The sequence below is a fragment of the Bradysia coprophila genome, unplaced genomic scaffold (genome assembly GCF_014529535.1).
Source record: "Bradysia coprophila strain Holo2 unplaced genomic scaffold, BU_Bcop_v1 contig_225, whole genome shotgun sequence".
Taxonomy (NCBI): domain Eukaryota; kingdom Metazoa; phylum Arthropoda; class Insecta; order Diptera; family Sciaridae; genus Bradysia; species Bradysia coprophila.
Genome location: NW_023503486.1, coordinates 22,932 through 34,864, shown reverse-complemented (window position 1 = coordinate 34,864; position 11,933 = coordinate 22,932). Strand labels below are relative to the sequence as shown.

General features: G+C 36.9%; 1 long non-coding RNA gene across 1 annotated transcript in view; it reads right to left on the bottom strand.

Moving 5' to 3' along the window:
• Positions 1-344: 344 nt before the first annotated feature.
• Positions 345-11,933, bottom strand: part of LOC119075544 — a 30,314-nt gene continuing 18,725 nt past the window's right edge. Inside the window, exons 3-4 of the long non-coding RNA XR_005087418.1 lie at positions 1,835-1,837; positions 345-355 (exon numbers count right to left, since the gene is read on the bottom strand). This is a non-coding gene — a long non-coding RNA (uncharacterized LOC119075544). The remainder of the gene's footprint in view (positions 356-1,834; positions 1,838-11,933) is intronic.

The following is an 11,933-nucleotide window of genomic DNA, read 5'->3' as shown; positions in this document are numbered from 1 at the left end:
TAGTAAACGTCAGTCAAATTTAAACGTCAGCTGTTTTTCAGTTGGTCCAATCATACAAACAAAACTGCTTATACGGTTTTACTACTACTACCCTCGAGGGCGTGACTATTTCACCGTAGTTTTGTTAGTATGGGTGGATCAGTTAAAAAAACAGCTGAAGCAAATTCATGCTGAAATTTCACTGACTTCGACTGTAGTTTATAGCATTCAGGATTTTACCGTAAAGTTAAAGGATATGGAAAGTTCTGCCAAGTCTCGCTATTGATTGCTAGTCACTATTACGTCACAGTGTGGTTGAATGAAGTTTTAATGGAATTTGAATGCATTTTTGATATTTTTGAATATTGTTGATCAGCTCGGAGCTCTGAGCAAGGTTCTACAAAAAAAATCGCTGGGATTCAGGTCACCTAGGCTACTGTGTGAGAGCTGGACAACTGATTGTGGTTGTGATCGACTGAGGTTGTAATTACAATAATACAAAAAAATTAGTCTCATGGTTGCAGGATAAGCTGTTGGAGACTCATCTGAGTTTAAAAACGAAGATTTTCGGAAAGTCAATTTCCTGTAGATTCGTTGGATACCTTTGGTAATTAGTCAAGCTGATAGAGGGGTTCAAAGGCCCTAGAGGCCTTAGAATGAGTGGCCGAAACTTTCTACGTGGAATGGGCTATTCTGTCCATATCACCACTCATATGCTGGCATCATGAGTCGACGGACACTTTTATTATTTTAATTACGAAAAAGGTCCATTAACATTTTGAACTTGTAAATTTCAGCCACATCAATTACACATATTTGTTATGTAACGACCATTCATTTACATTGCATTCGAAATAAGCAACATCCAAGTAAATTTTGTTTGTTTATAATATTCACGTCGCGAAGCGCATTACACACAAAAAAAATTTATTTATTTTCAGTTTGCAACCAACTTGGCACGCTGTGTGTATATTATACAAGTGTGTAATTCAGCGAAAATATTATTCATGAACTGTTTTAGTCAGTTTAATTAGTAATTGTTTTCAATCGGAATGGGTTGACTGAACGTTTATTTGTTTACATTGTAAACGAATCCAATGAGAATTTTTTGCTTTTCTTTTTGCAATGAAAATAATAATTATATCACACCATCTCGGTATCGACCTACGTATGATGAGATCATGCTGTGGTTTTTAAACAGAGCCTATTTTAATGAATGTCAGTGTTCCCACTCTTACGCCTCGCACCACTTCTGCGCTAAAATCCTGAATTACATTTTTTTAATTTACGTCATGCCTCCTTTAAATAGTCTTCAATTTGTATACGGTTTTTTAGCTGGAACACCAACACAAAACGTTTTGCATGAACAATCCAAAGATAATCTACACGCTCTATCTTTGCTACAATCAGTAGTGTAGCAATGGCGAAGTTTAGCTAGTTAGAAACCAAGAAAATCTCAGAAATAATTCAGAGTAATTAAGTTCTTGAGCTGGGAGCATGGTGATAATGTGCGGTGACAGAATCTTAGGATCTGCCTCAAAAATTCAATAAATCCTGAAGAGAATCCAAAAAAAACCTCACATATCCTTCATTATCCTTAAATTCTAGAACGGGGAGCATGTTTCCATGTAAATATTAAACTAAACACAACTGTAAGTCGATAGTCATGCACGTACGTCTAATTATGTATTCTGTTCTAAATGAATACTAATTTCGATGTATTTTTACTTAAAGAACATTTGAGGAACATGTGGTGACTTCACTGTTACTGACATATCTCCAGAATCATCGATTTATGTAAAAGAAATGAAAATGTAGCTCTTCAAATTCCCCATAAACCTTCCGAAGAATTTACTGTCTTCCTATTGGTTTCATATCCAACAGAAAACATAAAGGCCGCTCACGGGTGAAAGATTGAGTTGCCATTTTAATTGAGATACATGAATCGTTGCGGAACAACCTACCGTCGTTAGAACGATTTCGTACGTTTTTTCGCCTAAGCAGGTCCACTATATGGAAAGAAGAAGAGATATTTTCAGAAATTGATAGGGTGTAAAAATTGTCAATCCTTTGCAGCGACTAACATTCTGAAATCAGCCAATTTAAGTAAAATGTTTTCACGGTGGGGCTGAACGAATTTTAAACAAACATGTCCACTTCCATCTCGGTTCTTTTCATAGCTGAGTTAGGGGAGGCGTATACAACGGCTCTAAATTTGCTAGTAGCCCGATCTCGATGCAAAATCTTTATCATAAATAGTTCTTGCTGAGAATCAAACATGGCATATTTGGTATCATTGGAAATCTTAGACTACAAGCTAACTTTTACAGGGTATGTTGTGTTGAAATATGTCAACCGGCATGGCATCAGTGGTTGGACTAAGCCTAATCCGTCCTTTACTTCTATATACTCAGTGAAGAGTATAACCTGAAGTGAATCACAGCGAGCAGGCGCCTCTTATCTTCATCCCACAGCTGAAATGCCTATCAAAATGAAGCTAAAAAACAAAACAAAAATAAAGATAAAAATAGGAACAAACAGAGCTTAAGCACTCTTCCCTTACCCAGGATTCACGTTAAGTGAATGAATTGAGAAAAAAAGAAGGCTGTTTCGACATTGAGAACTAGCGGCGGTCCAAAAGCCAGAGTGAACTGACTATCTTCAGTTGTTTCTGCTAGACTCTTACATAAGACAGCAGTAAATCTTTCAATTGAACAAGTGTTGAAAGTCGACTTAAAAAGATGGAAAATCCGGACAATGATGGAAAGCTTCTTCTTCTTCTTTTTCAGCCTGTTTCTATCCACTGCTGGATGTAGGCCTCTCCAACTTCTTTCCATTTCGTACGATCCATTGCCATTTGCTGCCAGTTTGTACCTCCAATATTCTTAATTCCGTTTGTCCATCTCTCTGGTGGTCTACCTATAGCTCGTCTTTTATATGGTCGCCAGTTCATGATCTTTTTGGTCCAACGTTCGTCTGTCCTTCTTGCAATATGTCCCGCCCAGCTCCATTTCAGAGATGCTATTCTTTCCATGACATCAACGACCCTGGTTTGTTGTCGAATCCATTGATTCGTCATTCTGTCTCTGAGTGTTATTCCAAGCATACTCCGTTCCATGGCTCTTTGTGTCACTCTCAATTTATCTTCGGATGCTTTTGTTAAAGTTAACGTTTCCGCTCCATAAGTGAGCACTGGATGGAAAGCTACTTCGAAGCAAATCATACCAGATCGTAGCAAAAACAGATTCAGTTCATTCTCAGAGAAAATTCGCACATAAGTAGCCAAAATTCACCGAGGGTAGCAAGAAAGTGACTTTTCTGAAAATGAACCAATTTCACCACTTTCACCACTTTCACAATTTAGTTATTGCCATTTGAAAGAGCACATTAACCTCGTCTAGAATCGCTAGTGCTGGATCGAGCGCTTCATCGAGGAGACATCACCCTTGAAGAAGGGGAAATTTCGACTTTCAGCTTCTGTTGCTCTGCGACCAAATGACCGAAAGTAATAATTTTTATATGGTTGATCTTAGAATTTGTCTCTCTACCGATTCCAGTTTCAAACACTGGTCCTGCAACTTCCGCGGGCCAGGCTACGATATTCCTAGTTCTCAGAAACGGCTCAGCAGTTGAGCCTGCACAGGGCCGGATTAGCATTTACAGCGCCCTGGGCAACGAGCCTTGCAGCGCCGCATGAAAAATTTATTAAAGAATTTGTTTCCTACATTGTCAACCAAATCAAATAAAATGTTTTCAACATTTCCTCAAGAATATTATTTTCTAAGTAATGTGTAGTTAGAAACGGCGAGCGAGGCGAGGTGGCAAGCTTATGATAACATATAACCATATATGAATGAGAGATATATGATATAACCAGAGTTTTCGTGATTAATTCGCAAAACTTTCCCACAAACAAAAATCGAGTAAAGTTATAAAAAGGTTTCGCTCGTATTTTTCGGGATTTTAAGTTTGAAGTTTGTAGAATGAATCCGAAACAATTTTTTCTTGAAATTCTTCTTGAAGAACAAATCAAATCAAACAAATTTATTTAGCAAGTAGCTATTTTTCAATGAACACTACAATTCAAATTTACATCACAATTCTATAGTTTCATTCAGGTGTTCTTTTCAATTTACACTCGAATGTCCTCTCATTATTCTCACTTTTCACTTCCCTTGGAAGATCGTTAGAACATGAAACGCGTTGTGAGGAAAAACCAAGAAAAAAAACGTGAATTTTTGACACAATATTTATGATACTGTTACAGTTTCATTATATTGCGAGATTTACTCTACTTGGTAAGGCAACGCACTGCTCCTAGCATGAACACTACTTTGACAAACGTCGAATTTGGAGGCTTTTGTGATGAGAGCTACCGCTTAAGATTGATTGTATTGTGTGTTTGAACTCACACAACTAAAACAAGTCACCTATCTTCACGAAAGAAACGCAGTGCCTACTGTGACTTCATCAGCCTCCAAATATTTCTTATGCTCATGCTAGGAGCAGTACGTTGGGTAAGGTCATGATTCGGAAAAAGGACTTGCGTTGAAGCAATTTCAAGGATCTAGGACTCGGGATCCCAAAAGTATTCAAGTTTAGGGCACTCTAGAATGATCCTTTGTCTTCACTCTGAAAGTGTTAGATCTTGAAATTTAGGTAATTGGCCTTGGATTTCGACAAAAAAAATCGCGAATATATGCCATGAACAATTTTCAATGGGCGGAAACGGATTTGTTCTGCAGCTTTTAGGAGGAATTTACAAAATTTTCGAAAATTCCTCATGAGCTAAAAGATTTCCATTATCCGGCTATCACCGGCGGCTGACGAAAATGAAGCAATGGAATGGTTATTGAAAATTATTTATAGTGTCTTCAGCCAGAGGCCTCAAAGTTCAACTTTTCTAAAGCAGGACCATCATAAAAACGCTTTAAATAACCAAATACGAACAGCCTTGGTTAGTCGATGTGCGTGTATTATTCAAAAATATCAAGTTAGATGTATATATGCATTTCTTGTAGCTCACATTTACCCCAAGAATGTAATGTACAGACGCAAGCGAAGCGAGCGCGATTTTTTTTTAATCGGACGTTGATTTGTGCATGACTTATGTTGAACGTGAAAAGATTACACTGTCGAAAAAAATTTAATTTCTCAGCGCCTCTATTTTCCCAGCGCCCTGGGCCGGGCCCACTTTGCCCATGGGTTAACCCGGCTCTGAGCCCTGCATCATGTGCCGTTGAATAGTACACGCCTCCCCTAACTCAGCTCTGAAAAGAACCGAGATGGAAGTGGACATGTTTATTTAAAATACGTTCAGTCCCACCGTGTTTTTCGATAATTTTGCCATTCCTCAGTGTTGAAAACGTCAAAGCACATTAATCAATCAACGGACACTGACAATTTTAAACACTTGGAGCCTCGAAAACATTAAAAAATTATAATTCCATAGATCAAATCCAAGGTTATTCAAAACTCATCCATAGAGAACCCCTCGTTCGAAAATAAACCCGAAAGTTTAAGTGGTTTTCTTGTAGAATGATGAGCATGACCCTATGCGCTAAGAAACCTTTTATACATTGGGCATCTCTGAAATTTAACCTTTTTGTTGGTCCGAACAAAACACAAACGGCTGTTCAATACTTCATTTTGATAACAGTGTTCGGGCTTACAGTTACTTGGACTTAATCTATGGGTCTGTTCCAAGGTCATACGAATTGTCAAATTAGTGTCAAATTTCATGTGGATGAAATCGTGTTCGTTCGGACAGTCAAAATTAGTGTTTACAGTTACTTGGCACAAACCTTAAGATCATCTTCAACTACGACTGTTGTTACAACTCCAGTGAAGATTCATGTTGGGACGATCATAGTTTGCGATTAAAATCAAGTCGACCGAGAAGTCGTTGCAAAATAGTCAGAATAAAAGATAACGTTGAAAGGGCAACACACCCGAACTGAAGTCCTTTATTTCTCAGCCCCGAAACCGCAAAAACCACAAGTTAAAAGCTAGCTGGTAGCTAGCGATGTTGAAGATTCAACAACTGTAATGCCATCTCCGTTAAGAAATGACATCCACTTTTGAAAAAAATCTCATATTTGTCTGCATAATGAGGAGATTGAACTCAAAACTGTTCTATTTATCTACATTGGAATTAGTGCAAGCATAGTTGAAAATCGAACAGATTGCACACTGGAAAACCATTACTGAATTCCTTGAAGTAGGTCCTACCACAACCAGCTCAACCAATCTAACATTAATTTCTACATAAGATATTAAAATCGCTAAAATGTTCATTTGCCCCGAGTGGAAAGACAGTTTTTTCTGCGTGACCACATAATAGTATAGCCCTGACCATTTAAATATCCACATTTATCATATACGGAACGGCCGGCGGTTGATATAACAGTTTGAATTGGTTGTGTTTTTTTCTGTTTTGTTACGGTCATCATTATTTTATCGTAACTAACATTGAAGATTGTGCTGTACTTGTTTTGATAAATGTTTGTCAAAATCAAGGTCGGACTAAGGTAAATAATCTAGCCAATTCATAAGAAATGATTTTTTAAAAAGAATTTTTTGTTCGTCGGTTGGTTGGTTAAACAAATTTTTTTCTGTCTGTCTTTACGATCGATAGTTAATTGAGAGAAATCTACATGACGATGCTGGAAATGTTATGTTTTCAGTGAATTTACGGCTGGCATTACAAACCAACTATAAAAACTTATTCAAAGTTTCAACTGAATGTAGCTGAAACGGTTATAACGTGAGATTGACCTAGAATAGAAATAAGTTCCCGGTAAATTTAAAAAAAATAATTAAATTCCATTCGTTAAGACCATTTACGATCATAAGTGTGGGTCTGCTACACACCGACGAGATTTTTGTGGACGTTTGACATTTGGAAAATGTTTCTGTTAAAAATTATCGTTGATTTATCCACCACAACTCGCATTTAATCGATTCCTAATTTAATTCCATTGCTTAACTAATTCATTGATTGATGTATTCGTTACGAGCGGATTTGAAAGGCCAAAGCCCTTCGATTGAAATGAACCGCGAGAAAAATGAATTAAGACGAAAATCAACCTTTGTTTTATCAATGAGCGATAATTAAAATTGCTGCTGATGTACAAGCTCGACCGACGTTTCCGGTTACGGATTCTGTCAAGGTATATTTCTGGTCTATTCATAATGATTGATGTTCCTGTTTGAGCGCGTGAGAGAGATGAAAGACAGAGAGGTAGAGCGAGATTCAGTCTTAGACAATTTGAAAATTTCGGGAGCTTTCATACTTCTCGTTTTGAGTCATCGATACAAACCTGGAATAGTCCTAAAGAGATAGTTTCGTGTTTTCCTTACATTCTAGACAGAACGTCAACGCTTGAATAGCCTAAAGTCGATAACACACGAGCAAGTTTGCATTGCTGAGATGTCAAAAAGACATTGAATTTTAGGAGATATTCGACTTTGTAGGTTTTCATATGAATGGAACATGGAACAAAGAAAAATCCAGGCCCGGTCTGGCCATATGGTGAATTCGGGGGATTCCCGATGGGCCTTTTCGATTTTTGTATGAAAATATTTAATTTGTGGGCCTTTTGCAATTGAGTTGCATGGAGCCCCCGATGGGCTTTTTCGAGCCAGTCCGGTACTGGAAAAATCTTAAAGAACTTAAGGCGTACGACATAAGGACCTGGACTACAGTGTAAAGCTAACCAAACAGGAGTGATTAACAAAAGCCCTGTAGCGCCTGTTATTCTAGAGTCATGACTTTTGACTCTTTTCAAAAATTCAATTCAATTTCTGAAACATTACAGAACAGAAAAGAAAAGACCCAATCCTGAACGTTATAACTTTATCGAAAAGTCTTGGCACAGTATCGGTATGCGTTAGAACTTTTTCTTTATCGTTACAATGAGCTCCTACAGTGGAGGGTGCGGGAATACATGAAAAGTAGGAAAATATGCAGATTCCTGTGCTTTCTCATCAATAGCTACTGTTGTATTTACAAACCCGATTTTCTTAAAAATTAAATGTTTTGTCTCGTCTAGTCAATGTCTTTCATTTGACATATCGCACACCATTTTTGAGCAAAAACATTTGGAGATATGCTGGAAAAACCAGTGAAAAACTGGCAAAACAAGAAAAACACGCAGTTTTGCTCACCTCCCAGTAATTCTTACGTTTTACCAGTGAACTTTGACAAGTCTACTACCCATATAGACCTGTCAAAGTTTTCACAGTGAACTTCACCTGACATTACTCTGGATGCATACACAAAGAGTTGCTATTATGACGACTGGGTCGTTTCGACGGATAGAGGGAATATGTCGAATGACAGTTGGGTTTTTGAGAGAGAATTCAATACATTTTCGCTCAACCAATTTCAAAATCAATCGACATATTCCCTCTATCCGTTGAAACGACCCATTTGTCATATTAGGATCTCTCTGTGCATACAGCAATTAGTTTTCGTTAAATGACAACTGTCAAAGTTCACTATCCATCTCTCAACTCTACCCATGTCTGCAATATGGGTAGCCTTGTTAAACCTGTCAAAAATTCGCTAGGGAATGTTAACGAATAATTGCTGTACGTATTCTGTACCAATGAAAGTAGAAAGAACAGGTATGGTCGATCGCCGAATTCGTCTTAAACGCACTCACATTTTATGTCAAAATAATATGAAAATGAGTGCGTTTAATTACGAAAATCAAATTTATATGTCCTCCGGGCGGACAATAGACCATACCTGTTTTGCACTTTCATTGTTCTGTACACACTCAATTGATATTTGACTTACCGAAAAAGTATTTCGTTAAAGTTTAACGTTACTAAAATAACGAAATTCTTTATCGGTAAAAGGCTTATGCTAAAAAAACGAGGCATTGAAAACGTGCTTTGTTCCTAGTTTTCATTGACAGATGCAGCAGTCGCGATTTTGAATAAAAAAAAGTTCTAACTTCATTTGACAGTTTCTAAAATTTCGTCATGAAAAGTAGAACCAAAACACGTTTAAAAGTTAACGTTGCAAAAAACGAAATCTTAGAGCGAAAAGGTCAAGGCTGTATATGAGAAAGGGTGACGATCGCCCTTATTTTACTGGGACCATATTTTAAAAAAAATGGCGGCTATCGGTAACTCTAACTGAATTTCATATCAGTGAAATGTCAACTGACCTGAAATTGCCGTTGGGAACTCTTGATTTACACAACAATGTTAAGTTAATGAAAAATCACTTTAGTTTTCAGCTCTTTTCGTATTTTCATAAAATGTCAAATTTGCTGCCAATTTTCATTAATTGCTTCAATCAAAAGAGACAATCTGGCGGTGTGATTAACCTTATTTTCTCCACTCAAAAGGCTACGAGAAAAGTTTTGTTGACACTTCGTCTGATGACAGTTCGAGAAAGAAATGCCTATTTTCTTCCCTCTTCTTTTTACAGTGTAGAAAACAGAAATTTTCCACCAAACTGTCAAATTCATTTTTGTTTTCAAAAATGTTACAACAAATTGATGTTTTTGTTTAGTGTTTCACTAAACTTTAGTGTAAAAACGGGTTAATAACACCTCGCACATTTGAAAAACGTTGTGTTCACCTCTGGAAGAAAATGGGAAATTCAGACTCGAGCGATATCGCCTTCGTTAGTATTTCCTATTTCCTTCACTCGGTGAACAAACAACTATTGAATGGTTATTACATAAAAAGGGACAATTGAAAAGTTCATTTTTTGTGTGATTTTTGTTAATCTGAGGCGAAGTTGAGGTTAATAAGGCCATTGAAAGCTTTATACTAAATTGTGTTATGTTCCAGGTAATCTTAAAGCTACCGGCTCCGTGTCTATGAAAATGTTACTACGAACAATACCAATTTAAAAATCTAGCTAAAATTCACAACTCATTGATAAATAAAAACCCCAGCTCTGAGCTATCTAATCTTTTCAATTAATATTTTAATACGAAAAACCACACAAGTTTGTCGAGTTACGTTTGCATTGTTAACGATTATACTTTCTACCTTATTTAGCTCAGATTTTTTTCCAGATCCGGTAAGAGAATCAAATCGAGAAGTAAAACAAAATTGTTTATACGGCGTGGCGTGTGCAGCAATATTTATTGCCATTATGCCAATATCTTTACATAAATTACAGAACCAGTGACACACTAGCCACATTTTTCTCTTCGCATTTATGTCATAAGTCTGTCGGTTCTCGGGTTATTTATTATCTTGATCGGAAACAATGAGATGATAATATTCAATTACTACTCCAGATAGACGATTAATTCATTCATCCAGTCGGCCAGTTAACGTTGCAACATCTCACCACAATGTTTCAAGTTACAGAATCGTTTATCGAAATTGCATAATTTTTTGAATACAAAAAACATTTCGAATTTTATACGTTTTTTTGTCGTCATTAACCGAATCATTATCGCATTGCAGGCGAAATGACTAATTTATTTACTCGAGTTTATAATTAGACAGAAAAAAAAGCGAAACTATGCAAATATGACGCAAGACGCAACTGTATGGCTGGCTATTCTAAAACGGAATACATTCACCGTTCAGTACACAGTTCTCATGACGAAATTGCAATTTAAAACGCAAAAAACAGACCAAGCAAGACATCGCGAAAAGCTTTCTTATCAGCTTATCGGTCTGGTGTAAACGTATCTCTCTTACCCAGCGCAATTTGAATTAAAATTGAAAAACAAAATCGAAATTTTCCAAATTAAATTTCTTTACACACTGCAATCAGCACGGACTTAATTGCTACATTAAACGGGTAAAAGTCAAACGTCGAATATCTGGGTGAATATAATTTTCTAAATAAGGCGATGATTACGTAAAATCTCAACCGGCTATCTAAATAAGAAAAGTTCAAACATAATGAGCACAACCATTTGTTTACAATGTGTTATGCTATAAGACAAGATGAACGGTGAACGTTTGGTCTTAGATACATCATTAACAGAACCTTACGGCCAATAACAAGTTTAGTCTGGGCCCAAACGTGACTAATAAACCACGCCTCGAAGTATGCAAAGTAAAGTAAAGTCAGACGCTTAATTGATATCTCGCCAAAATGTAGGCTAGCCATATGCACACAAATTCATCGTATTTGGGTTCCATCATACGAGTCATTCAGTGTGTGCATCGTTGCTGAAACCAAAAACACTGAGCCATAAGGCAAGATGAACAGTGAAGGTTTGGTAAACACGTTTCAGATGGTTTTGTTTGTTTATTTAGAGAACACACTAAATAACGGAACAGGCTGGACGTCTCAATGTATGCAAATACTTTCTGAGTCAGGTGCTTAAATTAACATCTCGCCTAGATGTAGGCTTGATACATGCACACAAATTCATTGTATTGGAGTTACGTCATTCGAGTGTGATTGGAGTTACGTCATTCGAGTGTGTGCATCGTTGCAGCCGCCAAACATACTTCAACTCAATTTATGAAGCTTGAGTGAGCTTTGTGACGTTACCAGTTCGATATAATCGCAAGAAAAATTCGGAATATGAAATGTGCTGGGACGGAAAGCCGGATCATTTTGGTGGATGACTATTACGTAGCCTTTGAGCCATGCCATCTGTTTTCGGAAATGAGGTTAGTAGTTTCATGTTCAAACACAAAACTCTTAGCAACTTTTGATGGGGGTTTTTACAGATAAAGTTAGATGCACACACATTTAGGCGCTCAGGAATTCACAAATAATCGATCAACATTCATACATTCATACGAAATTTTTTTACAATTTCCGGTCAGACACTGTGAGTGTTCTCTATATACCCGTTCTCTTTCTGATTCGTCTACTGCTTGAAGAGCCAGACATCAAATAAAAAGTTTTATTATCATCAGGAGATGCCATAAAAAAACGACATTCGCAAAATTTAAACTGAACATTTTTTTGCAGTTTAGAGATAAGCAGTTAAGTAAGCAGTTGA